The following is a 27030-nucleotide window of genomic DNA, read 5'->3' as shown; positions in this document are numbered from 1 at the left end:
TTAGACTAAGTTAAGAGACAGAATGGGAAATAAGGAATGGCACCAGTGTCTCTTTATTTAAGGCATATTATGTTAAGAATTGTCATGAATGAGAGAAGTACTTATCAGAGCTAGTATGGACCTAAAACACAGTTTGGTTTGGAATAAAAATGAAACTAAAGGCTTTGGTGAAACAAATAATATAGGCGGTATTTACTTTTCAGAAATGAAATTAATGCCATAAGCCTACAATTTAGAGAAAAAAGAACTTTAAATTAATTATTAAAGGAGACAATGAATGGTTTACTAAAGGTAGCAAATGTGGAATGCATTTGCCATACACTTCAGAATTAATCATATTTATTTACAAGGTAAGCTGTAATATATAGGTGGCATATGTCTCATGGACTTTGAAAAAGGATTGTTGCAAACTGTTTTTGAAATAATATGGGGCTTAGTGTTGAGCACTATTAAACAAGGTTAATTTACTGTGCTAAAGAATTTGGAGGTTTTAGACTAAAAAAAAAACAATTGTAAATATCTGTTCATTGCACTTCTTTTGCTTATTAAGGAAAACTATGTATAAAGATACTGACATATTAGGGAAAATATTATGGGAAAATATAAAGAACTCTGAGCAAAGGTAAAGGGGGAAAAGAAAATGGCAGAAATTATTCATTCATAGAACATTATAAGACATTTAGCAATATTAAGATAAATGAAATTCCTAAAAACAAAAAAGAGCTGTGTGACAAAGTATTATAATAATAATAAACCTTAGTAACAGGAAGGTAATGATGTAAACATGCTATATGGGATAGACTAAAGAAATGTAAAAGAGTAAATAGGATATCATATTCTTATGGAGGTTCATGATAAAAATTTTAAGAATTAGGTGAAGTGTAACAAATGTATTAAATACTTCGCAATATGTAAAGTTAAAGAATGTGGGAAGGTTACTGATGTATGATGTACAATTAAAGGTACTTTCTGATATGAATATTTCAAAAATTTAAATATGGACATGATTTATGGAATTTATGATATTAACACTGAAGAACAGAAAGACAAAATGGATATGGTTTTAATTGTAGCAGTATGTACTGCATGGAACTCTAGGTGTGAGGCATAGTTTAGTAAGATATGGGACTGAAATGGTGAAATAAAATAAAGAAATGGTATGGAATAAGGAGTGGTGGGATAAAAGCATTATGCTTAATGATTCATTTACTTTTTGTATTTTCAAAAATGTTAACAATGTAATTTTTTTTATGTGCACATAATGCTGTAATGTTTCAAACAAATAAAGTTGCTACTCTTTTTGATAAATGCAATGGAATCTTTTACATCCACTTGAGCAACAAAACTGCAGGCAGCTGGGACCACAGTTTAACATCTCATACAAAGAGTGACATACTGCTGTGGGAATAGATCCTTTCTGATCTTTCAGCACCAAAGGTGGCCATGCTACATTTTGAGGTATAAAGTTCTATCTATGACCCAGATGACCTAAGTTCGACTAATGGTACAGGTACTGGAGATACTGGGCAGGGAAACATGGGACTGAGCAACTAACACTGGCTAACCCATCCTGGGGAGAGAGGCTGTCCTGACTTGTGGTCAGGAAGTTGCTCATGAGTAAAACTGCACATGTACCCCCAAAAGGCAGACATTTCTGAGTACACAAGGATGCAATGGAGTAGTAGGGAATACGACATGCACCCTGGTGGCAGTATGATTAGCTGCACGGGAAGTGGTGACAAAAAAAGTCTAAGTATCTCAGTGTAGCTTTATTTATGTATTTATTTGATATTTGTTTACTGGGAAGGTCCAACTAGAATACTATCCCATTTTCATTGGAAGTCCTGGAAGAAAAGCTCCATATCGACATAGTATGGTTACAGTTAAAGTTTTTACAAAACACAGTACAGAAGAACATACTAATTAAGTAAACATTCACCTGCAGTTCATACAATGTGAACCTATACATACATATTTTAAATATTTGGACAGATATCCCTTTGTATGATTAAGATAGCCCTTAATCCCCCATACATTGTTAAGAATGGAAAAGGGGACTTTACTATTTACAATTTTTCGTCACTTACTCTAGAACCAGAGTTAGTTGAGCTACTTGCATTAGGTAACAATTTTGCTCCTTCTAAACAATTTGACGTTGTCAAAGTTCTTATTGATCTCAAGTGCTATGTCCGGAAGCTTAACTTAAAATTATTGTTTAATAATACAAGCAAAGAAGACAAGCTTGTATTAAAGTTGCCAAGTACTTTTAATCCCCCTTTACATGTAGGCTTACGTATTTTTGAAAACGCTTGCGAATTGGATATTAGACACCTTGACAAAACTAAAGGAGCTACGAAAAGCAAGTTCAACATTTCAAAGGACCAGTTACAGGCCCTTAACCAACTAAAAGAATTTTCTGTCAGGGTTATGAAACCCGACAAGGGTGGGGGACTGGTAGTTTTTGAGAACAGCTTGTATGATGAGAAAATGCTACTAGTGTTGGATACACCTGCCTATAACAGTTCCTCCCTCAACGAAATGAACATTAACAATCACAGGATTAAGGGTTATTACAGAGACCTTTTTATAAAAGGCAGAATAGACCTCGACACCTACGAATACATCAATATTTCCCAACCCAGGACGCCTGTTATGTTTGGCATACCCAAGATTCACAAGAATCTTGTGGATCCGCCTATGAGGGCACTAGTCAATGGGAGATCCTCCATCACTTATCCATCAGCAAAATATATTGATTTCTTGCTAGCCAAATACTTGGAATTCATCCCAAGTATATGTAAGGACTCTTGGAGTTTCCTTGCTAGCATCAATAACATTGAGTTTGACAGCGCATATAATTTTCTGACAGTCGACGTTGTCGACTTATACACTTCAATTCCACACCTGGAGGCCATTGAATGGTTGGAGTTGTTGTTGTTGGAATTTAAAGCCCCAAGAGATGAGATCAACAACATTACAGAACTTCTAGATATAGTTCTGTCCTCTAATTTCTTTGTCTTTGGAAAGGACTACTATATTCAGAAGCAGGGCGTAGCGATGGGCTCCCCTTGTGGCGCCATCGTAGCCAATATGTTTATGGCATATTGGGAGAGAGAGTTTGTCCTGAACCACCCAACATGGAAAGACAGAATATGTCATTACACTAGATTCCTTGATGACATTTTTATTCTGTTTAGGGGCAATGAAGAAGAGGCACGGTCGTTGGTCGATTACTTCAATAACACCACCTCATTTCTTAGATTTACTTCTAAATTTGAGGTTAGTGAGATAGAGTACTTGGATGTTAAACTCAAAAAGGACACAAGTAACCTTAGATTCACTTCATCTATTCACCGTAAGGACACTTACATTAACTCATTCTTACACTACACAAGTGCCCATCCATTCAAACTAAAAAAAGCAATCATCAAAGGACAACTAGTTAGGGCAGTTAGAATGTGCAGTGATTTCAAAGATTTTGAAAAAGAATGTAGTGTACTTACTGAATTTTTCCTGAATAGGGGTTACCCATTACCCGTCATAGAAGAACTAATACTAGAAGTCACAAACAAAAGACGAAATGGCACTATTAGTCCTTTAATACACAATCAAACAACTACACATCCTGTAGATAAAAGTAATTTTATTGGGGAGATAGGCACAGGACCTAGTCCCACACTTAGAATTGAGCAACCTAGATGTGACTTCACTTTGTCTTTCTCAACTGTTTTCAATTTGAACTCCAAAGAAATATCGGAGATCATTGACAAGAATTGGTACTTCATTACCAATAATTCCTTGTTAGTAGAGAAACTTGGTATTAAACCAAGGATCACATACAGAAGAGGTAACAACATTAAGGAATTACTGCAGTCGAACCACTCCAGTCAAGCTCTTCAGAGAATTAAAGGGTGTTTCAGTTGTGGCTCTTGTAACTGGTGTCATGTCTTGCGGACAGGTAACTCATTTAGCATAGGTTACAAAAAATATTGGATAAATTGTAGAATAAATTGTGACACCAAATCTATAGTATATGTTGCTCTCTGTGTATGCTGTCCGGCATTTTATGTCGGAAAAACTGACAGAAAATTCAGAGAGCGCATATACCAACACATATATGCCATTAGGAATAACAAGAATGAAAATGCCCTTGCTAAACATGTAGAATCTAATCCTGGGCATAACTTTGTGTTCATGGGTATTGATTGTAAACATAGGTCCGTCAGGGGTGGACCTACTTCTCTTTTATTAGAGATTTTAGAATTGGAATGGCAGCTCAAGTTAGATGCCTTTAATATACCAGGCTTAAACGAGAGCTGCAACATAGCCCCTGTTTTGAAATATAGGTCCTTTTTACGTTAACAATTTAAAGTAGGACCTAAATTAGATTTTTTCTTTCATGTTGAATACAGCTATTAAATCCCATAGTAAAAATGTTGAGTTTACTTCTATATATATTCTACATATTTTGTTTATATATATGTGGTTGTCCTATTAGATGTTATCTTAGTTTTAACCTTAGTGTGCCAGTATTATATTATATTATATATACATATATGTATTTTTCTTACAGACAAATATTAATTTTAATTAAGTGTATTTGCTGTTAAGTATTTGAAGGGTATTATACATATTACATATATACAGTGATTGAGTGCGTTTAAAAAAAAACATTTATTTTTAAGGAAGTGATGTACTACGTATCACAGCTGATGTTAATGAGGCTGACTATAGTATAAATTGTAGTTGGCGCCTTTTTACTGTGTTTTTAGCCTCTGAAGAAGCTACATTGTTGCAGTAGCGAAAACGCTATTTATTTTTTTGTTACAATAAAGCTGCGTTAAGGCTTTGGAGACTTTTCTGATTGCTGAGCACCCCTTTTGTTTTTTTAAATATTTGGACAGATATAACAAGCTAAAAAAGAACGTCGTCAATAGTTAGGGTATTCATAAGTTGCAGTGCACAGAGATGATATTAAACACACTGAGTAAACTCTTTGGGACAGACATGACTAGGTAATATAGACTAGCTTAATTATATATGTCCTTTATCTAAGAAATAGATTGTCTATGTATACAGAGAAGGGATGGTGAAAAGTATGCTGGGGGTTAAAGGAGGGAGGGACTAGTTTGGCCTGGTATAGTGCAGGGGCAGAGCTACATCTTATTTAGGTAATCTTTTAGTAGCTGTTTGAGATTGGAAAGATTAGAGATAGATTTAATTTGAAGAGAGAATTCTTAGCAACAGAGTATTTAATTTGAAGAGAGGATTCTTAGCAACAGAGTATGAGTATAGACTTTGGCCAGAGTATTTGTGAGGTTTATATACACTGAAAAAATCCCGTTCATTAGATCAGAGTTGTCAATTATGGTGGTAGGAATAAAGAAAAGGAGCAAAAGCAGGGATGCCATCTTTGTGAATAATATATATGGAGATAAGCTGTATAAAATCTAAGTGGTGTAGTAGTTTGAGCCAAGTCAAAGGCTTAAGGGCAATACAGTGTCGGATGTGGTTTTGTTTGTGGCAAACTTTTCATCCTTATCATAGTGTGCCTCCAGTTTATTTTTAATGGTAGCCTGAAGGTTGGTTAGGATGGGTACACTGTATAAGAGTGATGGGATAAGGAAGGTAGTGGAAAGCATGGTTTTGGTGGTGTTGCTAAGGAAGTATTTTATGCCTGTAGGGTAATCTTAATTTTTGAGTCTTTTTTATGTCATTTTGAACATGCAGATCAAATTTAAGATAATCATCTTTAATCACTCTATGACATTTTGTATGGGAGACTACTTCAATTTTAGTTTTGTTTAGTGAAAATATTTTGAAACTGACTTTATCAGGCATGTGTGATTTGGGGAGAAATAGCAGTAACTTTGTTTTTTATGGTTGAATATTAGCTGGGCATTATGAAACAATTTTTCAACTGATGAAAACGCTTCTTGTGCAATATCAAGGAGTTGAGGGAAGTTATTAGATGTTCATATAACAATGGAATCATTAGCATATTGTATAAGAGAGGCTGGACCCAGGGGCGGCTCGTGTTATTGGGCTGGAGGACTGCAACCCCCCAGCTGTAAAAAGAAAATAAAATAAAAGTAAAAAAGAAAACAAAAAGTAAAAAACACAAAGAAAACAAATGTGTGTCCCGGAACATCGCGCATGTGCACTCGCTGCATTTCCCAATCCAGACTGCTGATGAACCAGTCCAGAACATGCGCACAGAATCCAGACTGTCTCACCAGCAGTCCAGATTAGGAAGACAGCATTCAACAGCAGAGATCTGAGAAGTCTATGCAGTTACAACTGCATAGACTTGAAAGGGATTGGACTGCAACGTCTGCAGGCTGCTACCCAGCCTGCTGTCGTGTGAGGGAAGGACTTGCTCTTATGGGCTTTACTGTGGAAGGGATGAGCCTTTGAATAAAAGGACTTTGCAGCTTGAATGTGGAGTGAAGGAAACTGGGCTTTGGATGAACTTTGCAGCTGGGCTCAGGTAGGGTGTGTGTGTGTGTGTGTGTGTGTGTGTGTGTGTGTGTGTGTGTGTGTGTGTGTGTGTGTGTGTGTGTGTGTGTGTGTGTGTGTGTGTTGGGGGTTCAATGTATGATGGCTACACAAAAAACTCAAAGAACATCCTATTGTCAAGTTGGCAGTCGGTTACACACAAAAACTTTGTGAGGATTTGCAGTGGGGACCTTTTTATTTCTTTTATTTGTGTTTAGAAATGATCCTGGCAATTCATAGATTGATAAATAGATTTTCATTATTTGTGGCAGCTGAATTGTTAAGTGTTGTGCTGAGGTTTGTTTCCTGTAAACTTTATTTGCAAGGAATGAGCAGATATTTTACTTTCCTTTGATGCTGAGAAGATTAGGCTGTGAATTCTGTCACCACAAGAGGTTGTGTTTGTGTTCCTTTAGTTACTGTGTAGCGTGTTTGGTGTATAGTGTTCAAAATACTAGCAACTGTCTCTAGGAATATGCATGTTGTGTGGTAGTCACCCTTTCTAAAAAGTTATCCTGAATAAATCACCTCATTAAGGGTTTGTTTATTTATTTAAATTTGATTATAGAGGTAGAGCTGTGTTATAAAAGACCAATTACATTTTCTTACAGCTTGGAACTATAGCACAATCAAAATGGGAATAAACAGAATCTTATAATGAAGTAAAGATGGTTAGTAGAATAAATTTAAACATAAAATGTAATGTAGTCTAATAAAACATTTAAAGGACTGTATAATACAGATTATTGCACTACTAAACATATTTATAGGTTCATAGGTAGGTACTAGGCTATTGGACCAAGGGCCTAAGTAAGCCTAGCCGACAAGGTTCCCTGGCTTATGCCACCCAAGAAAGTTATTTTCCTTTGCCACTGTCGAGCAGAGACACAGAAGTGATCCCTGGGGTGTATTTCCTATTTCCCATTCACTCATCAAGATTTTTCTTGAAGAGTGCTAATGAGGAACTTTGCTTGACATAATTATATACATATATAATGTATATATATATCTATATATATATATATATATATATATATATATATATATATATATATATGTATGTGTGTATTTTTTTAAATGGGATGAGACGAAAAAGAATTTGAGCGGGGGTAGGTAGCAAAGGTGAGCTAGATGTTATGAGTATGTGGTAAAACAGTTGTATTAAGTCTATTGGTAGCTGAACATTATATATGAAACTATGATGTAAACAGAGATGACTTAACATATTCCTAATGATGGTATTTCCATTTGGAATGGTTTAAAAAGGTAGTCTTTCACATTGGTCTGGAGTGGTTGTTAAGCAGTGATTTCTTTGAGATGAGAAGGGAGAGATTCCCATTTGGACAAAGTGAATAGAAGCAATGGTTGGTGCATTGAAGTTTAGTTACTGGACTTTCAGGCAGAGGTTAACTCCAGTCCTGGCTCCTGAGGTTGTAGGAGGATATCTTTGGAATGAGTTTAACAGCTAAAGGAGTTAGAGTGCAAGAGTTTACGTAAAAGAGAGACCAGTAAGCAGTCAGGCGTATGTGTTACAGGAAGCCATTTGCCTTTTTCTATTGTTAGATAGTGATGTTCTTGGCTGGGAGAGAGTGATAAATCATCATATTTTATTTAAGGGATTTGAATAGCAAGTGGCAGCCCATATGCCAGCTATGAGAGAATGACCCTTTTTCCTGTGCTGATCTGGCAGAATAGAACATAAAATGGGATATTTTCCTGGCTTAAAATAGAATTGGATTAATCTCAGTCTTCTGCCTGCTTTTGTCTTTATATTAAAGATGACAACAAAATCCAGCAGTAATTATGGCTATCTAAAGGACTTACCAATGCAGGTCTTGTCAAACTTGTTAACTCTTTACATATTAAAAATGCAGGTAAGTGACAAGTCTAGATTTTGTCCTAAAGATCATGCATTTAGTCTTGGATGAGCTAAGGAGTAGATTTTGTATTAGTTTAGGTATTGAGTGAAATGAAGTGGGCTTGTAGTTGGTGTTCCAGGATTTGAAGTGAGTTGCTGGAGTGGTACAGGAACAAATTCTAAATTTATAGCAAGACTGAGAACTGTTGTAACTCATAAGGGAGATCGTTGGTAAAAAAATGGAAAATTATTAAAGGCCTCAGAATTGAATCGAGGTGCACTTTTAAGAGGTCTTTGGATGAAATACATTATCTGTTTTTGACTGAAAAGTTCTGATTAGAGAATCAGCATATTGTTTCTGGACTTAACTCAGATGCTACAATTGGGCATGTGAGGATGGAATTGTCTAGAAGGTTAAATATTTTAATTAGGTTGGTAAAGGTTGCACCTCTAAGGATGTCTTTGTCCATGTAAAGAGCATTTCCTATGTAAATGTCCATATTGCTGTGTCCTACCCGGAACGTATATTTGTGAGAAAGCAGTTTGTGGTGCTGGATGTTATCAATAACTAGTGGAGTATAAGTCAATTATTTAACTACCTTATCACAGGTAGGAAAGATGAAGTGTTGGTGAGTTTAGTTCATTTGGGTAAGGGTTTGACTAAGGCTGATTTCCATAAATGTGGCATAATGTTTTGTGTGAGGTATAGGTTGTGGATACCAAAGAATGGTAGAGAGAGAGAGTCTCTAAATGATAGGCTAGAGGTGTGTATATTGTCTGTACCTCTTGGTGTACCCAGTGGAATTTGTTTTGAGGAGTGGAAGGTCTGTTTCTTTAACTTGAAGTTGAAAGGAGAGATGAATTATTTGGGAGATGGTACATCATCCAGAAAGTGAGGATTTTTGCACAGTATAATTGGGAAAGTAGTGATTTTTTTTAAGGAAGACTGCAAAGGTGAAGGTAGAGCAGGATGTATTTGATGATAGATGTGCTTCTTGCTCTATTAGGTTATTAGCTTTTTTCCAGAAAAGTTTAGGTCTGCTGAGACTCAAGATTTTGTGTGTGTCTCTATGTGTGAAACGCCCCAGTTAAACATCCCTGATGGCTAGATAGAACTCAGGAGATATACCTGGTGGCTAGGCTGAAACCCTTTACCTTGGGACCATGTAGCAAGTACTTGAATTCCCTATCCACCACCACTTGTGAAATGTTTGCCTCATATGGTGATTTTCTGGATTTTGAATAATGACAGGCATTTGAATTTCAGACTTCACATTCTTCAGAAAGTACATGGTAACACAAAACATTTTATTCTAGCAATTTTTTGTTTATAAGATCAATATTTGAAAATTGTCCCTATTTTTGGGGCTGTATTCCCCCATTATTGGCTGTGTCCAGGTTTTTTGTGCTAAGAGGTTGAGAGCTATGGTGAGAACTGAATTCAGTAAATGATAGCCATTTAAGTTTCAGTCTACCTATCTTTCAAGAAACAGCTGCTTTGAAGTAGTGATGCTTCATCGCCCTTCCAAATCAAGAGCAAATCGTCTACAAAACGTTTGTAAAAACCTACATTCAACTAATAACTATCAAGAAGGAACAATTTATCTTCTTCCCAGCTTGCCATAACAATTTTGGCATAGCTATAAGCACAAGGAGTGCCCATTGCTACGCCATCATTTTGAATGTATAAGGTGTTTTCAAACAAAAAGATATTATATAAGATGGTTTCCAAAAAATGAAGCATCACTACTTGAGTTTGCATCACAGTTAAATGGTTTGACTGAATATTTCAATTTTACTATGAACTATTCTAGACAGAATATATCTTACTTAGATGTTTACATTGAGTGACTGGATAATGGTCTCCTGAACACAGGTGTCCACAAGAAAGCATGTTTCAGGAACACGTTATTACATAGGAAAAGCATGCATCCTCAGCATGTCTTTAAAAATGTCACTAAGGGTCAAGTCATGAGAGCATCTAGGTTGAATCCGACCCAGGATGGTTACACACAGGAGATTTTAGATGTAAAAAAGAGACTCATAGTGAGAGAATATGATCTACAAGAGATAGATAAAGCCATTGAGGAAACCAATTTGGTTAGAACTTCAAGAGCTAGTCCATATTTCTCTGATTTGAACAGACAATTAATTAAAGAGAGTACAGAGAGGCATGATTGCTACATAGTGAAAGTGCCTATGTTCTATTCTGCAGATACTTTTGCATTAAAGAATATAGTACAGAAGCATTGGGACATTTTGTTATTGGATAACAGCATTAAAGAAATAGTAGGAAATGAACCTAAATTCCTCTTTAAGAATAGGAAGAACCTTAAACAAATTTTATGCTATCCCAATTCTCTAAGGAATGATACTTGCAACAATTATGCTAAAGGGATGAAACCATGTCAAAAATGTAATCAATGTGAGTTTATAGATATCAGGAGCACTTTTATTCACCCAATCTCCAACTATACTCATACTCTTCGAGCCACAGCAGATTGTCAAACAGAACATGTTGTTTATCTAGCTAGATGCACATCCTGTTGTGCATTTTATATAGGGAAAATGGACAGGAAGCTTAGGGAATGAGTTAGGGAACATCTTTATCATATACGTATTGGATCTGAACATAATGCACTAGCAAGACATATATTTATCACAGGTCCAACACATCAATTTAAGTTTTCTGTATTACAGGTTATTACCCCTGGTATACGGGGTGGAGATGTTAAAAATTATACTGAGCGTTGTGAAATGAAATGGATAATCAGATGCAGAGCTGATAAAACACCTTGGCTTAATGATAAAGTGCCCTTAAAGCCTGTACTACACAACAGGAGAATAAAAGCAGTTAAACAAAGCACTCATGAATAATTTTAATAAATGCATTGTTGTATTTTTAACATTGTACAACAAATGATTGTTGCTATAGCATGTGACATATTGCTATTATATTTATAGTATATGGTGCATTTCTTATTATTTATTATCTATTTATTTTTATTTCATTTCTTATAAATTGTTTTATATTATAAGGTGTCTAATTGACAAGTATTTTTATACTTTTTTATACTGATTTTGATCTTTATGATAGTTTGAAAGTAAAGTAAGATTGTAAAGAGCAGTATTTTAATTAATGAAAGTGCAGGAAATTATGTCATTAATTAAATATGAGTATTCAGGTACTAAGGTATATAAGCCTATGTATTTTTTGTAGATATACGGTCTGATGAAGCCTATTTGGTGAAAGCACTTACCGAGCTCTACAAATAAAAATTCTTTAATTATATTTTCATTGCGTTCAGCAGCATTTATTGAGAAGACTACAAGACTGCCTTTCATTTCTGGAACATTTACTAAACGGCTGTGGGGTGCTCCTGTGGATGTACTTTGTTTTAGTTATTTTTAATATAAATTATAATTAGAACTGCAGTGCAAGGAGAAGTGGTTTGAGTTGAGTGCTACTTGTTTTTTTATACTTGATTTTGACTGGTATTCCAGTAATGCATTTAAAAGTAATGTATTTTGTCATGCCTCGCAACCTTTTTTGTTTCCATCTAGATATTAAGTAAGCCATTATGTAGCCAATGCATTGAAATATTTTTTTCTTTTACAATTCAGTTTGTCTTGATTGGACTCTCATAATGACGATTTGGCAGTGGCACCCAGAGCAGCATATTTAATTAAACTCCCAGTTGTTATAGTTTTTAGCATAGCTCCACCCCTTTCTAGTTGGCCAAACCCCTTCCCACCACTGGCTGGACCTATAGAGGTATAGAAGTCATTGATAAAGATATTAAAGATGAGGGGACCATGAATAGATCCTTGGCATACACCAGTGAAGTCCTGCAGGTATGGTGAGAGAGTGTTCTGCCATTTTACAGAGTGCAGCCTGTCTGTTAAATAGCTATTGAACCACAGTAATGAAAAATAAGGTATTAAAAGTATTGACTGCCTTGGCAAGAAGGAGAGTTTTATGGGTAGACCAATTAAAGGCATTTGAAGTATTGACAAAGGAGTCTTTACCGAATTTAGAAAGGTTTCTGGATATTTTAAGTTGATGAGAGTTAGGTCAGTGTGTGTGGTATTACTGTGGGTTTAGGCTGGAAGGTGGTCACTAAGTAAGTTTGGATAGGTTCCAGAGGTTGTAAATTTAATATGGTCAGAGGCCAATCTCTAGTCTAGAATTGTACCCTTACTGATGCTATTATAAAATGTAGTGGTTGTTTTGATAAGATGTATGCAACCATAATCGTTTATACTAGCAGATGGAAAGTTTTGCCATTTCGATGGTTACATCTTCTAGTATGATTTTTTTTTTTATAAGGTATAGAATTAGTTGTCCAGGAGAGGATTTCTTCAAAAGTTGGTATATTATTTCCAGGTAGGATATGGACTGTAACAAAACGTTTGTTTTTTACTGTTAAGCTTTAACAGTGATAACAATATTTCAGCATTTTGGAATTTTGGGATGTTGTGTGAATGGGGAAAAAGATTATATGAACTTGGATAAATTAAGGGTATCACACCTGCTTTCTTGTGGGGCATATCAGCTCTGATAATACTATAGCCTGGAGTAAGTAGTTCAAAATCTAATGTTAGGCTTAAGCCAGGTTTATGTGACACCAAGAATATAAGGGTTATACTGTTACATCCAGGCATGCAGTTTTGTATATGGATCGGAGACTGATAGTAACAATATTCCTGGTAGGCTAGTGTGAGAATGATAGGGTGACGGGTTTGATGAGCTAGTTGTATCACTATGGATAGGTGTTGTTTTAATGGTACTACAAAGAAGTTTGGAAGAGGTAAGGTTTGAGGTGGTGGTTGAAGGAAGTTTAGTTAAGTTGCAATTTTATAGGGGGTGGCTCTTTACTATTTTGATTAAATACTGGGTTTTTGGTACATGGAGTGGGGTTGATATCACCACACTATGGGATTTTTGAGATGTAGTATATCAATTTAAAGAGGATCTGTATGAGTTTTATTTTTTAAGTGAAGGGGTGGTAATAAAGTATGCTGTGCTTAAAACAAATCCAAGGTGAGAGATTAAAAAGGCAGGGGTGTATATATTGGTATACATACTCCTGATTTCATAGTGTGCTGAGTAAACTTCAGTACAAGAGGTGTACAAGATGAAAGTATACAATGATAGTTTGTAAGGTAGGATGTTAGAAGCAGCAGAAAGTGATTTGATGCATGGAGAAACATTTGAAAGTTTAGTAGTTGCATGAAAAGAAGAAGGACTGAGGTATAGTAGGACATAGAAGGAGGAAGAGGTGAAGTTAATGAATAGAAGGGGGTGGAGAAGATAGTAATTTGTCTTATTAATTATGTAATAATGAGAAAAGAAATGGAGGAGTATCAATGATATTTGATGTCAGAGTTAAAAGAAGAAGAATACAACTAATGGCACTGATAATTAAATTTAGGTGTGTACTAGTGTGAAGAATAGATAAGGCAAATGTAAAATACCTGTGGCTGGGCGGGGTGAGCACTTGTAAGTGGTTATTACTGAGATGGTTATGTTGCTGCAGGTAAGAGGAGTAAGGAGACCTGTGATAGGTTGGGATGTCAATAGGGAGGGATATGCCATATGTAAAGGAAGTGATATCAGGGTTTGGTGTGAATGCAGGTAGTGTGGGGATCAAAGGTAGGTTGAGTGTAGCAAGGCCAAGTGGAGTGGGATTAAACTGAGTCCTACATAAAAACAATCAGTCAGGATCAGCAAAAAGTAAATAAAAAGGTAGGTAAAAATGTCTTAATAGACTAGGAAACAGCAATTACAGTGGCAGTGCTATAAACTAATGCAAAAAGATAGGACGCATCAACATGAAAAATAGAGATGACAGCATCAGCAGGAGACAGAACATGACAGTGTATCAAAGAACAGTATGAGCGTGCTAAAGGTGACAGAACTAGGCAAGCCCAGATGTGAGAAAGTAGACAGGAAATTAGGAGAGAGGAGTGAGATATACGTAACGTAGCAGACAGGGGCCAGACAACAGCCAAAAGATCAATAGTAAGTTAGTGCACCTTACAGCTGGGTGACACACAGGAGAGAGGGTACAGATATAGACTAATAAATGGGCTCTCATAGTAATGGAACCAGGTACAAAAAGTATTCCTAAGATACCGCATTATTCCTACAAAAGGTGAAAGGAGGTAGTTGCACTTACTCTATGGCAGGAGATACCAACAGCAGTGAATTGTTCCTACATTAATTCAGGAAGTACCAAACTAAACAGTTACAATATAGTGAAGGTCCTTACTTAAGGTACTTCTTTGTGACTTCTGCAGCTGAATTAACTGAGTGCCCTGACCCTGCTTCAGAGCCTTGCCTGGTGTTACCAGCAATATCACTCTAAATAGGGGGGGGGGGTCTCACCTTAGGATCACTGTACTTAAGGCACTCCTTTGTGACCACTTACTCTAATGCCCTCTGCAACAGAATTAAATGGATGTCTTGACCTTGCTTCTGAACCTTGCCAGACGTTACCAGTGACATAATTTATAGTTGTTCTTGGCATGACTCAAATTCATTGGAGTTCAGCGGCCTCTCTCATATTTATATTCACTGCTATTACTGGCAAGCTTTTGTTTCCTTCATCCTTTCGTTAAAAAAGTAGTTGAGTCAACAGCTTGCCCCCCCCCCAACTCTAGTGCCTAATATTATATTGTCTTGAGATTGCAAGAAGCAGATATCATCACCTCCCTCCCCAATGCTTACCAGTACAATTTCAGCATGTAGTCTGAGAGTCAGATGTAAAGCTGCAACATGGACTGTTGTGGCCCTAACCCTCAAAACTATGCCTCTCAGCAGAATGCCCATCAGCTTCAAAAGGGCTTTGACAACTAAAGTGCAATTACTATGAATCAGGACCTTGAATCAAGAAGTTGCAAGATTAATATTACTTGAAAACTGGATAAGAAAGCTGTGTGTGCCATGAATGTTATTTCATTACTGGAATACAAGTAAACTAGAATACAAAATTGTAACGGCATAATCATACATCCCACATGTAATGTGCTGAGCAATTATGTTGCTTTAACTGTAGAATTAAATGCAATGCTGTGTGAGAAACTGTGCTGTCAGCATAATTTTCCAGTGAAGTGGAATATTTTAAGTCTTTGTCAAAGATAATTAATGTGAATGACAATGTATCCTGAATTACATGATATAATGAGCTAGCATTTGTGTATGTGCGTACATCTGCATAAGCTTACCTACAGATGTTATAATAATAATTATGCCATTCATAGCCAGGTGAACAGTGCTCAAATGAATATTCAGGTCTGCATTTTTATCAAGCTTATTTCACAGAGTCAGTAACACATGACATATACATTTGGTGTTCATTTGAGTTACTTAATAACAGCAAAGATGTTGTGATTTAAGATAATCTTGCTGAAACTGTTTTCACTTAGGAATATTTTCAATAACATTACTTTCTCATTTTGGCACCATTGCTGCCTTACAGGTATCTGCTTTAGAAAAAAAACAAAATTATAGAAAATTTATCTACAACTAGAACAAAACAAGAAAATTAAATATGACAATAGAAATGCAACATGATTGATAAACTCCAGTTTAGAGAATTACACTGGGACTTTTCTGTAAAGGTACATTTTTGTATGTAACTGAATTGGGGGCACAGACAGTCACTGACACGTATAAAATGAGAAACCATGAAGAGAAATGTGTTAGAAAAGAGGAGTATGTCACCTACACTACATATAGTAGTTCATATTCTGGGTGGATGAAATGGGTAGGCCACAAACAACTACAGCTTTATTTGTTGATATCAGCCTCTGTATTTAGACATTTCCTTGTTTCCCAAAGTTAACAATGAAATTTTCAACATCTTGTCCAAATGCCTTCCTTATTTGTGCGAATATATATATATATATATATATATATATATATATATATATATATATATATATAAATAATGATACATATAAAAGTGTTGCATATTTTCTGATGAAATACTGCAAGGAGAACTGGTGAATGCTTACAGGTCTAGCCCCTACTTTTTGATAATATGATCTTAATGCAGACAGTATTGATACAAGGATTCAAGTAATCTTCAACCCTTTTGCAGCCTTTATATTATTATCCACCTTATTTTCTGTCAGGTTGACATAGACTTTTACATTAATTAAATTATTTTTTGCATTTGTAAAATTGTCAAGTGCACTGCTCCAGGACACTTTTTAACCAGTGTCAGTGGCTCAACAGGTAGCAGACTATTTCCTGGAACTAGGTGACCACAAGGCTATAGTTTATATTCCCATACTAAGTACTTAGACTAGTTTCCAGTGCAGACATGGTGGTGCAGCCTAAGCGGGCTGCTGCACTCCTGAGTGTGTTGTCCTTTGGACAGTATGCTAAATTGTGAACTCATCTGCCTGACCTAATGGTAGCTCTGGTGGATGTAAAACACCCTACAGCACTTACTGAAAAAAGAGTAGGTGAAGTTTGTGGTGTCCTGTCTACTTTTCTTATAGTCAGTCTGAATACCACTCCCCTGAAAAAATAATACAGGCCTGGAGGAACTAACTCGACCAGAAAGAGTAAATACATAAAGCACAGCTGTGGCCATGAAAGAAGACAAACACAAACATACCCACACGCGCGCACACACACACACACACACACACACATATGTATATATATATATATATATATATATATATATATATATATATATATATATATATGCATATACATGTGTATACACACACACACACACACACACACACACACACACACACACACACACACACACACACACATATATATATATATATTTATATATATGTGTATCACAACAGAGTCCCATTTCAAAGCTTTGTATATATTCTACTGTCTAATGACTCTGAACTGATAGTACAGGTTGGCACCAACAAGCACAAAATAGAGAAATGCATTATATCAGCAGAATTCTCAGCTCATACTCAGTATAACACTAAATCTCATCAGGAACTTACTCCAGCAGTGTAGTGGGAGAAAGCCTTAACTACAGTCCAGGCAACCTGATTTGATTAGTGGATCTTGCACTTGACAGCACTGATGAGGTGGATAGGCATGATTATTGGGGAGGAAATGAAGTGCAGCAGGTCATGTGCAGCCAAATTTCTACAAAAGATGGGTGACCTCATGTTGCACTTACAGGGAGAGGGCATTGTGGGTCCCTGTTGTGCAAAGTTACAGACTGACATAAGAGAGTTATTACCAGAATGCAGAGTATATGCTCCCCATTGTTTGCATGAATGATAACCCATCAGGCTACTCTCATTTCTAATGGATTCTGGGATTTTCTACTGCTAGGCAACGGTTCAATAGAGGGAAGCTTGAGAGTTGGCAGGTGGAGGGGGCACTTAGAAGAAAATCTTGTCACATTTAGCATACTTATTTCTCAGTATGTTGAAACATATGCCAATGTCTGTGGACAACCTGCCCTTTGAATTCTCCAGAACATTAATGCCTTGCTTCCAGCCTCCAAACAGCACAATCAGGTTTAGTGTTAAACTCCTTTATAGTCTGAAATCTATGTCACAGTAGTTGACAATATATACCCTGAATTCTTAAAACTTTAGCAATCTCTGTTGCTTATCCAGTTTCAGTATTGATTAACAGATTTATCAAGTGAAGTTTTAATCATAGTATCTAGAAAAAGCAATTATTGCAGCAACTGTATAAAGGAAGGCCCACAGTTGAATTAAACAATTACTGTCATATTACTTTTGTCTCTTTTATAAAAAGTGCTAGAAAATCATATTCATTCACAGTTAAATCAACAGCAAAGAATCTACATGCTTGCTTTGAATTCACAGTATGGTTTCAGGCCAAACAGTACTGATACTACCCTACTGGACATTGCAGAGTACCTTCTTTAACAAATGGATCATGGCCAAATTTTAGATTAGACTTTTTTGATCATTAAAAGCATTCAGCACTATTGACTCTACAGAGTTTCTTATGACCCTAAGTATCTCTGTCCAACCTAAATGTTTCAAAAGCTTCCAAGAAGATAGATGCCACTTGGTCAAATGAAATAGGGCCATCTCACTTTTGTTTCCTGTTAGTTTTGGAGTCTCTCTCATAGGTTCATAGGTGTGTGCTAGGCTAACGGCCCAGGAGCCTTTACAAGCCTAGCCCATAGAAGTGCCCTGGCATCGTGTCACCCGATGTTAGTTCTCAGTGTTTCTATCAAGTAGAGCCACTGGAGTGATCCCCGGGATGAACTTTCTATTTCCCAACCACTCATCAAGATTCATCTTGTAGAGGGCCAGAGGGGTGCTCTGCTTGACATGTATGGAAAGTCTATTCCAGAACATGGGCACTTTCTGGGTTATGAACCTGTCGCTCCAGCATGTTCTGTTGAATGTGGTAATGAGGTTGAGGTCTCTGGAGCAGGTGATGCAGAGGGATTGGGATTTCTTTAGATGTAGCATTTCTAACAGAGCTGTCTCAGACATGGCTTTGTAAGTCAAGCAGAGATCGCCTCTTAGTAGATGATATGAGACAGAGAATAGTTGGAGTTTTTTGAGCCTATCCATGTAGGACATGTGTTTAAGGCCTAGGATCCTCTTCGTGAGGTACTTTTATGGTTTTTCCAGCTGTTGCATGTGTCTAGTGAGGTGAACACCAAATGTGGCATTATACTCGATGGTTGATCTAATGAGGGAAGAGTAGAAAGAGAGGATGGCCTCTTTCTTCCTGGATGCAAAACCCTTGGTAAAGAGATGTGCCACATAGAAGGACTTTCTGAGCACATTGGCAATGTGTTGGTCAAAGGAGAAGTTGCTGTCAACCTGTGTCCCCAGATTTCTCATAACACCTTCAGTGTTCAGTGGGCTCCCATCGATGTGGTAATTATTGGGAACTGAGTTTTTCCCAAAGGGGATAACAATGCATTTTCTGGCATTAAGCTTAAGGCCATGGTTTCAACACCAGTCATTGGTCTCAGTGAGGCCTTTCTGTAGGATGTCTACATCACTTAGGGAGTTAATAATGGCTCCCATCTTGCAGTCATTTGCGAACTTGGTCAGCCAGAATCCCTTTGTGTTGGCCAGCAGTCTGACATGGAGTTTGCTACTTTCACAGTGTGGGTTCTATCTGTGAGCCAGTTTGCAACCCACCTAGTGATATAGGGGTTGATGCCTAGTTTGGTGAGTTTATCAATAATTCCTGAGTGGGGAATGGTATCAAAGGCCTTGGCCAGATCGAAGTTGGCTGTATGAACTGCCTTGCCCTCATCCACAGCTCTGGTGACTGACTCAAAGAAATAAACCAGGTTGAGCAGGCATGATCTACCTTTCACAAAACCAAATTGTGTCAGATCTAGAGTTTGGAGATTCCCTATATCCTTGTTAATTTGGTCCATGACGATGCACTCCATAGCCTTACATATCAGACTCATTAGGCTAATTCACTGGGTCTGTAGTCACTCTCCCTTTATGGAGAGGGATGAGTATAGCAGTCCACCATTCGGTAGGGACAAAGCCTGAGGTGATGCTGTGATTGAACAGGGCACACAGATGTGGTGCCAGGTCACTTTGTAGTTCATGTAGAACACATCCAGGGATATTTTTGGGTCCCATGGAAGCTGTATTCTTGGCCATGGACAATGCAGCTTTGACCTGTGCTGCAGTAATGCTGGGTGCCTGGCATTCCTCCAGTACTGTGATTGGTCTTTTAGGGGTGGAGACAGAGTAAAGTTGGCACTGAATCTGTTGGCCAGTATGTTGGCAAGATCTGTTGGCTCAGTATATGAGGTACCATTGTGCAGTAGCTCAGAGCAAACCTGGGTATTTCCATGGAGATTCTTGATATAGTTATAGAAGGCTTTGTGGTTGTTTTTAGTGTCTGCCGCAATTCTGCCTTCATAGCTGGCTATGGAGGTTTTGATGAGGGATCTCAACTTTTTGTTGTGGCTAATAAGGGAGTTCTTCCAGTCTTGGAACTTCACCTTTTTCCTGCAACAGTTTGGCTTTCTTTTTTTGGAGGAGAGCATCTTGGTTCTGTTGAGTATGGCTAGTTCCATGCTTTTATGTATGTGTTCGTACAGTGCATTGGTGTATGATTTGGCAGTCATCCATCTATTTTCCATTGACATGGGTGACGTGAAGTTAGCCATCTCTGTTTTTAGGAGCCCAAAGTCAGCTTTGGAGAAGTTTTTCATGGTGGTTACCTTTGCGGAGGGCATGGGTGAGATGTGGATTTCCATGGTGATTAGTTTGTGGTCAGATCTAACCATGGAGGAATTGACTATTGGTGTAGAGCAATGGTTGCATATGTTTGTAATAATCAGGTTAAGGATGTTGCTTCCTCTAGTGGGGGTAAGAATGAGCTGGTCCAGGACATTGGAATTGATGATTTCCAGGAAGCGTTGGGCCAGAGTACTGGTGCTGGAGTAGTTTTCCCAGCTGATGGAGGGGTAGTTGATGTCACCTAGTATGAGAGTGTTGGGTTGGACCCTAATAGTTTCCAGGGTGCTTAGGAATGTGGTTTGAGAGTCTTGGGACATGATTGGGGACCTATAGCAGACTATGACCTGAATCGCCGTCTTACCCAATGTTAGTTGTACCTGAAGTATCTCAGATGTGTAATGCTGGGCTACTAATCTGGAGGTGTGCATATCCTTTATGAATATGGAGACACCTCCACCTTTGGAGCTTTGGTCCATGTTCTGGGGCCGAAAGGTGTGGAATGAGTTATAGCCTGGTAGCGCAGGGGTGCCTTCTGCTGCTTTAAATAATGTCTCTGTTACAGCACAAATGCTGAAGTTCTCCAATTTGAGGAGTGCTTCGAGAAAGTGCATCTTGAGATTTAGACTTCTAGTATTGAGCAACATGGCCCTCAGATTGCAATTATTTATAGCTGTTACAGTGGTTATTTGGTCTTTGGAACATTTCCTAAAAAAAGGCACTATAGGGGTGGCTAGAGCCTTAGCCAGTATCTGGAAATTCTCAGCTAAATATTAAGGCCAATCTTTTTTTAACTCTCTTTGTAAATGATATTGTCTGTTATTGTAAGAATAGAGCTGATGCTATACACCAGCAATTCTACAGTTCTTCTTTCACATAATGTACTCACCATAGTCAAAGGCAAACTGCATTCCAGCTTTGATTCACTGCAGTTATGGCTTAAAAGTATTGGACTGAGCTTTGGACTTATGGCTTATAGGAATGAAAAATAACTATGATCTGATGATCCAGGTCCAATTAATGGCTTAGGGACTTAATGGACTGAGATGGTGAATATGAGAGTGAATAGTTGATAATGGTTTGCCCATACTAGAAGAACAGATACAGTGTAACTCGATTCACCGCTTATCCCAACAGCAATGTTGAAGGATCATTGGTAACAACTATATGCTTGGTGTAGCATACCCAAAATGTAGACCAGGAAACATTCACAAGTGCATGCAGAAGTGTTTGAGGGTCCTAACAGATGTCTGTTTAAGTGATGCCACCAGCTCCTGCAGGGAGGGAGTTTGGTAGGGAAGGAGAAACCACATAACTGGCAGGCTTGCCCACTCTCAAACACCTGATTTTCACCTCAGGAGGTGAATATATGAGTTAATAAAACTATTGCCTTCAGTGGAGAATGAATGGGCCATAATGCCCTCACCATATCCAGAGAACAACAGGCTTGGTTCTCACTTCTCATAAGACTAAAGAATGGTCAATAATGGTGTTGGCAAGGGAGCTTTTGTGCAAATTATTTGAGGACCAAAAATGACTATAGGACCATGTGTTAACACTGCTAAGACCAAAACTATACTTTCCTGAAGTGAGGACCAAATAATTACCATTCTAACGCCACTCTCATAAACATGAATGATTACAATACCTCCATTTCATCAAAAGACTATCTTACTTTAGCCTTTATGGACAAATCAGCAATCACTTTAAATTCCATGCTGCACACACTATGTCATGAGATCCGTCTGTGAAATGAACAGTTGTCAAATACCCTTGAAGAAAACATGTACAGGTATGATGGAATTGTAATTGTGGTTTACTTGCTACTGAAACCAGTTCCATGCACTTTTACTAGTTTTGTATCAGCTTACAGATTACCAGAAATAACTTGTTTAAGTGTTGCAGATTTAGTTTGTAGTGCTTATATGCTATCAATTCTTTTGAAGTACACACTACCCCATAGATACTTACAGTCTAGTTGTATCAGTCATGGTTAAGTCTGTTGTTTTCTTGATAAGTTATTTGTACATCCCTGTGTATCTCTGCAGCATAAGTCCAAAGTCAAAGATGCTCACTAATTACCGTGAAGTTAGTGGGGAATCATACTGTTTTTTTTTAAGTAGTTCATTCCATCTATTGGCTATTATGAGTTAGACAAATTTTCCTATGCTTCTACACTTTGACATCACAGCATAACTCTCATTGCTCTATTGTCAGATAATCTTTACATCCAGTACTGTATCTGATTAGAAGTTTACTCTGCATAAGTGATTTATATTATTGTCTGATTTCACATTGTCAAAACAGGTTTGTTTGTGTCTTTCGGCTTTTCCCAGTTAGGGGTCGCCACAGCGGAACTCCGGTCCGCTAATGATTGGCAGTTGATTTTTTTACGTACCGGCTTGCCAGGCCTGAAGCACAACCTTCAATGAAGGTATGCCCATTCACGCATGTCTCCACACAGAAGATGCTCTAGCTGAGAATCGAACTGGACAGCGTCTTACTCTGAGGCGACAATGCTACCGCAGCACCACCACTTTTCATAAACATGCTACATAATTGAACTATTGTGGTGCAGAGTCCAACTCATGTACCAGAAGCCAGGGAATTCATACAACTGGCAGCACAAATGGATAAACCACAGTGCATGGTCTTACTCATTTATATACCTGAGACCCATAAGGCGTGAGCAGCTATGCATATTGTTACTCCTGCATTGTCCGCAATTGATAGACCAAACAAAATATTGTACCAGTTGTGTGAAAAGTACAAGTTATAGCACAAGAATAAGGCAACAACAGTCGGTGTTTGGTTAACAACAAAAATAAGCTTATTCTTGGGATTGTGGGATGGTCAGTATTATGGAGCTGAACAACATCAGCGCAAACTGTTTTAAAAAAAGTCACTTATGCCTATCTGTGTGTTGAAGCAACGTGCACCTGGTAAAGAAATTCCCTGTTATGCTGTCTGACCTGCTGTCACAACCATAACCCCTTGCCACCTACAGCAGAAACACAGCCACATCAGATCACTTTATTGCAGTATATGTAATGAGATGCCCTCTGCAGGCATGGGCAATGTGCTGAGATAACCATATAAATCAGCAATCTGCAATAACCAAGAGTCCCACAGTAACATTTATTTACTGAACCCCTTCACTGCCCATTGTGGGGTTGACATTATTTGCCCAACCTCCCCCCCCCAGTTGGGCTCACACTCTGCTTCTAGGGTGGTGCTTAAGTACGCCTTAGTTTTTATATTTCGCAAGATGTGCAAAACTGTGTACCCTTGCTTTTAATTACTGTAGATGTCTCCTTTTAAAACTACTAAAGCAATGCTAAAACTAAACAATATTATCTCAATTTTTAGTATAAATCATTGTATTAATGATTATGCACCAATGAAATCTAGTGAGCCTTGTAGACAAAATATACTTGGTATTTCTTACTTTTAGGATAGATATTGTTTAGTCAGAGGGTATATACCACAGTGTTTATCTATGATCAATGTAGTATAAATGTGGTGAGCAAAATTGTTTTACCTTTAAAGCCATTATGCCTGTTAGTTAGCTTAGATTATTAGGACTATAAGCAGACAGTGGTTTGGGACAATTAGGAAAACTCTGCTAGGTTCTTCAATTGTTATCCAGACCACATGCCTAATAACCTATGATCCCATGCAGTATTGACCTCTGAACCCAAAATATATGGAGCATAAGAAGCAATAGTACTACAAACAGCTGATTCTTTAGCTAAAAGCATTAACTCTTAAAGGAAACAGTCCACCCAAAACAACTTCTGAACAGCATTTCTTTAAACCTTCTGTTAGACTATGCTGTACCAAACACTGATGTTCAATGGAAGTGTGCAAAGACTCTTATTTCTATACTAGTTGAATACTAATCAGCAAATCAGATTATATGATTCAGTGCCAGTGCTGGTGACAAAGAGGAATTAGGCCGTGAATACAATCCAGGCTAATTTAGTTAAAATTAGTGCTGGGTACCTGATGGCATTGGTTGGGGAGGGGATCATCCTACACATCCTGAGTAATAATCTTAAATTCAACCTGCATATACAAAATTGCATTAAAAATACCAACAAAACCTAGGGATGCTTTCTCACCAACTCATTTATAAATCCACTTGCCACTACCTACCTCCAACCCTCACAACTTAATGGTGCTGTCATCCTTACTAACCTCCATCACAAAAAGAAAAAACTGAACAATGCTACAATAAAGTCGCTAAATTTGCAGCAAATACCCCTTTCAGAATCCATCACTGATTAACATTAAAGTAAAAACTAAATTGATTAGAACTACCCCATCAACAAACATAAACACAGCTTCTTACCATTTTTAAAATTATTCAGCATCCATCTGCTTGTCCAGGTCTAAATATCCTTCTATACAACTATGTTCCCATTCAATCATTACAATTCAGTGACCAAAAATGTTTATCTGCCCACTTACCTATCAAATCTGCTTGGCATGGTCTTTACTCCTACCATGCTGCGAAGGCCTAGAACTCCTTATCAATGTCCATCAAGTCAATACGCTCTCTTCAGTCCTTTAAAACCATTCTTAAAGACTTCTTAGCCAAAATCTGCCTCTGTTCTTGCTCAATCCCAGGATAAACTCTGTCCCTAAATATGAATAAGTACCTATTCATACCTTATACCTCCTTAACCACCCCCTCTTCTACATTCATTTCCAAACCTCAATCAATTTCTCTCACTTGACTCTCTATCTAAATATGCAATAAGCCTGTTTTTCACTCACTTCATATTGCAATTCATGTTTATATTATACTAACTTACTTTTAATTTCTCTAAACTGGCTACATTTTTCTCTAAATATTAAATCATTCTCATATGTATTTTTAACCAATGTTGTCACAGTATGTCTAATTTGATATAATTATGTAAACCATATATATTTTTGTATTATTTTTGAAGATTGTAAAATTATTGTTAAAATGTTTTTATAATACTTTGGAACTTTTCTTCCTAGGCCTCCATTAAAAATGAGTACCATGAGCACCTATACTGTAGGAATTTCCCAGTAATCAAATGTCAATAAATAAATAGATAAATTGGTTTAAAAATTACACAATGTGCATGCTGGGAAAAAGAAATATCAACTCCTCTGGAAACAGCATAAGGTGTGCCACAAGGGTCAATATTAGGACTTTTAGTCTTTGAAATATTTCTAAATAAAATGCATACAGCCTGTCTCCCTACAAATATAATCCAATGCACAAATGATTCAGCACTAATATGCTCAGTATCTTCAGTCCTACAGCATTGAAAAATTAATTCAGCAGTCTAAAGTAAATCCTTAGAAAACTAAATAATAGTATGATCACTTTCAACCAAGAAATCAAACAAATGCAACTTAAAAATAATATCAGTCAACAATTAAAAAAAAAGCAATACTAGAATTAAGCAAAACAAAACGCAAAACTATAGGACACAATAACAGACCAAAGAGTAAGATAAAGTCAGCATATTCAGTGTGTTGTTTAAAAAACCTTTTTGATAGAACCATACACATAAGAATGCAGCCCAAGTCTATCTGTTCCCTAGTCCCCTGCATGTATGCTTCATCAATTTTGACTAAACTACTGCCCACTCAGCTAGCCAAACTGGAGCAATCATATAATATGATTGCAAAGTCTGCAAGTCACCACATTAACTGAACAAATCACTGTCTTGCACTTCTGCTCTTTAGCTGGAACTACCTAATTAGTTAGCCTGCACATACATTAAAACTGCCCACAGCATTGTTTACAGCCCAGACAGATGCTGTGCTACCAGTTATTAAACTGGTACTTGCCTCACAGAGAACTTCATTCACTGAACCAACTCCTAGTGCTTAGTTAAAAATCTAAAAATTATAACGGTGACTGCCTATACTCTGTACACATTGCCAAACTGTGGAATTCTGTCAAACAGACATCAGAAAAATGTCATCTTATGTACTATATAAAATCACATTAAAAACATGCCTGTCAACAAAACAGTCCTGCACTTGTACACGAAGCATTGATGAGTCTCCTCCTTTGCAGTCAAAGTAAGTATTTAAAATCCTCACACTTTCTCATCTGTTACATGTCCCAGGTGAATAACTGGTTAGATAAAACTTGCATTTGCCTCATATAATGTCTGTGTACTAACATTTCAATGTGACTCTATGCAGAAACTGTACAATAATGCTAAATATTCATTTGACTGTGTGACTTTAGCACAATGTAAAAAAATGTATAGTGTACTTAACATGGTGATCAGCTGTTAAACTTTACATATCTCAATATTATGCAGCATATTTATGTTGATAGGTCATACTAAATGCTTCTGAAAAGGTATGTAATGTGCAGCTTTTCTCCCCAGTCCTCTGTTGAAATGAGACTAAGCCCAGTCAGACTTTACTGTTAAACAAAAGATAATGAATAA

This window comes from Protopterus annectens, chromosome 11.part0, assembly GCF_019279795.1.
Source record: "Protopterus annectens isolate FY-2018-M chromosome 11.part0, PAN1.0, whole genome shotgun sequence".
Lineage (NCBI taxonomy): Eukaryota > Metazoa > Chordata > Ceratodontiformes > Protopteridae > Protopterus > Protopterus annectens.
Note: the sequence above shows the minus strand (reverse complement) of the source record.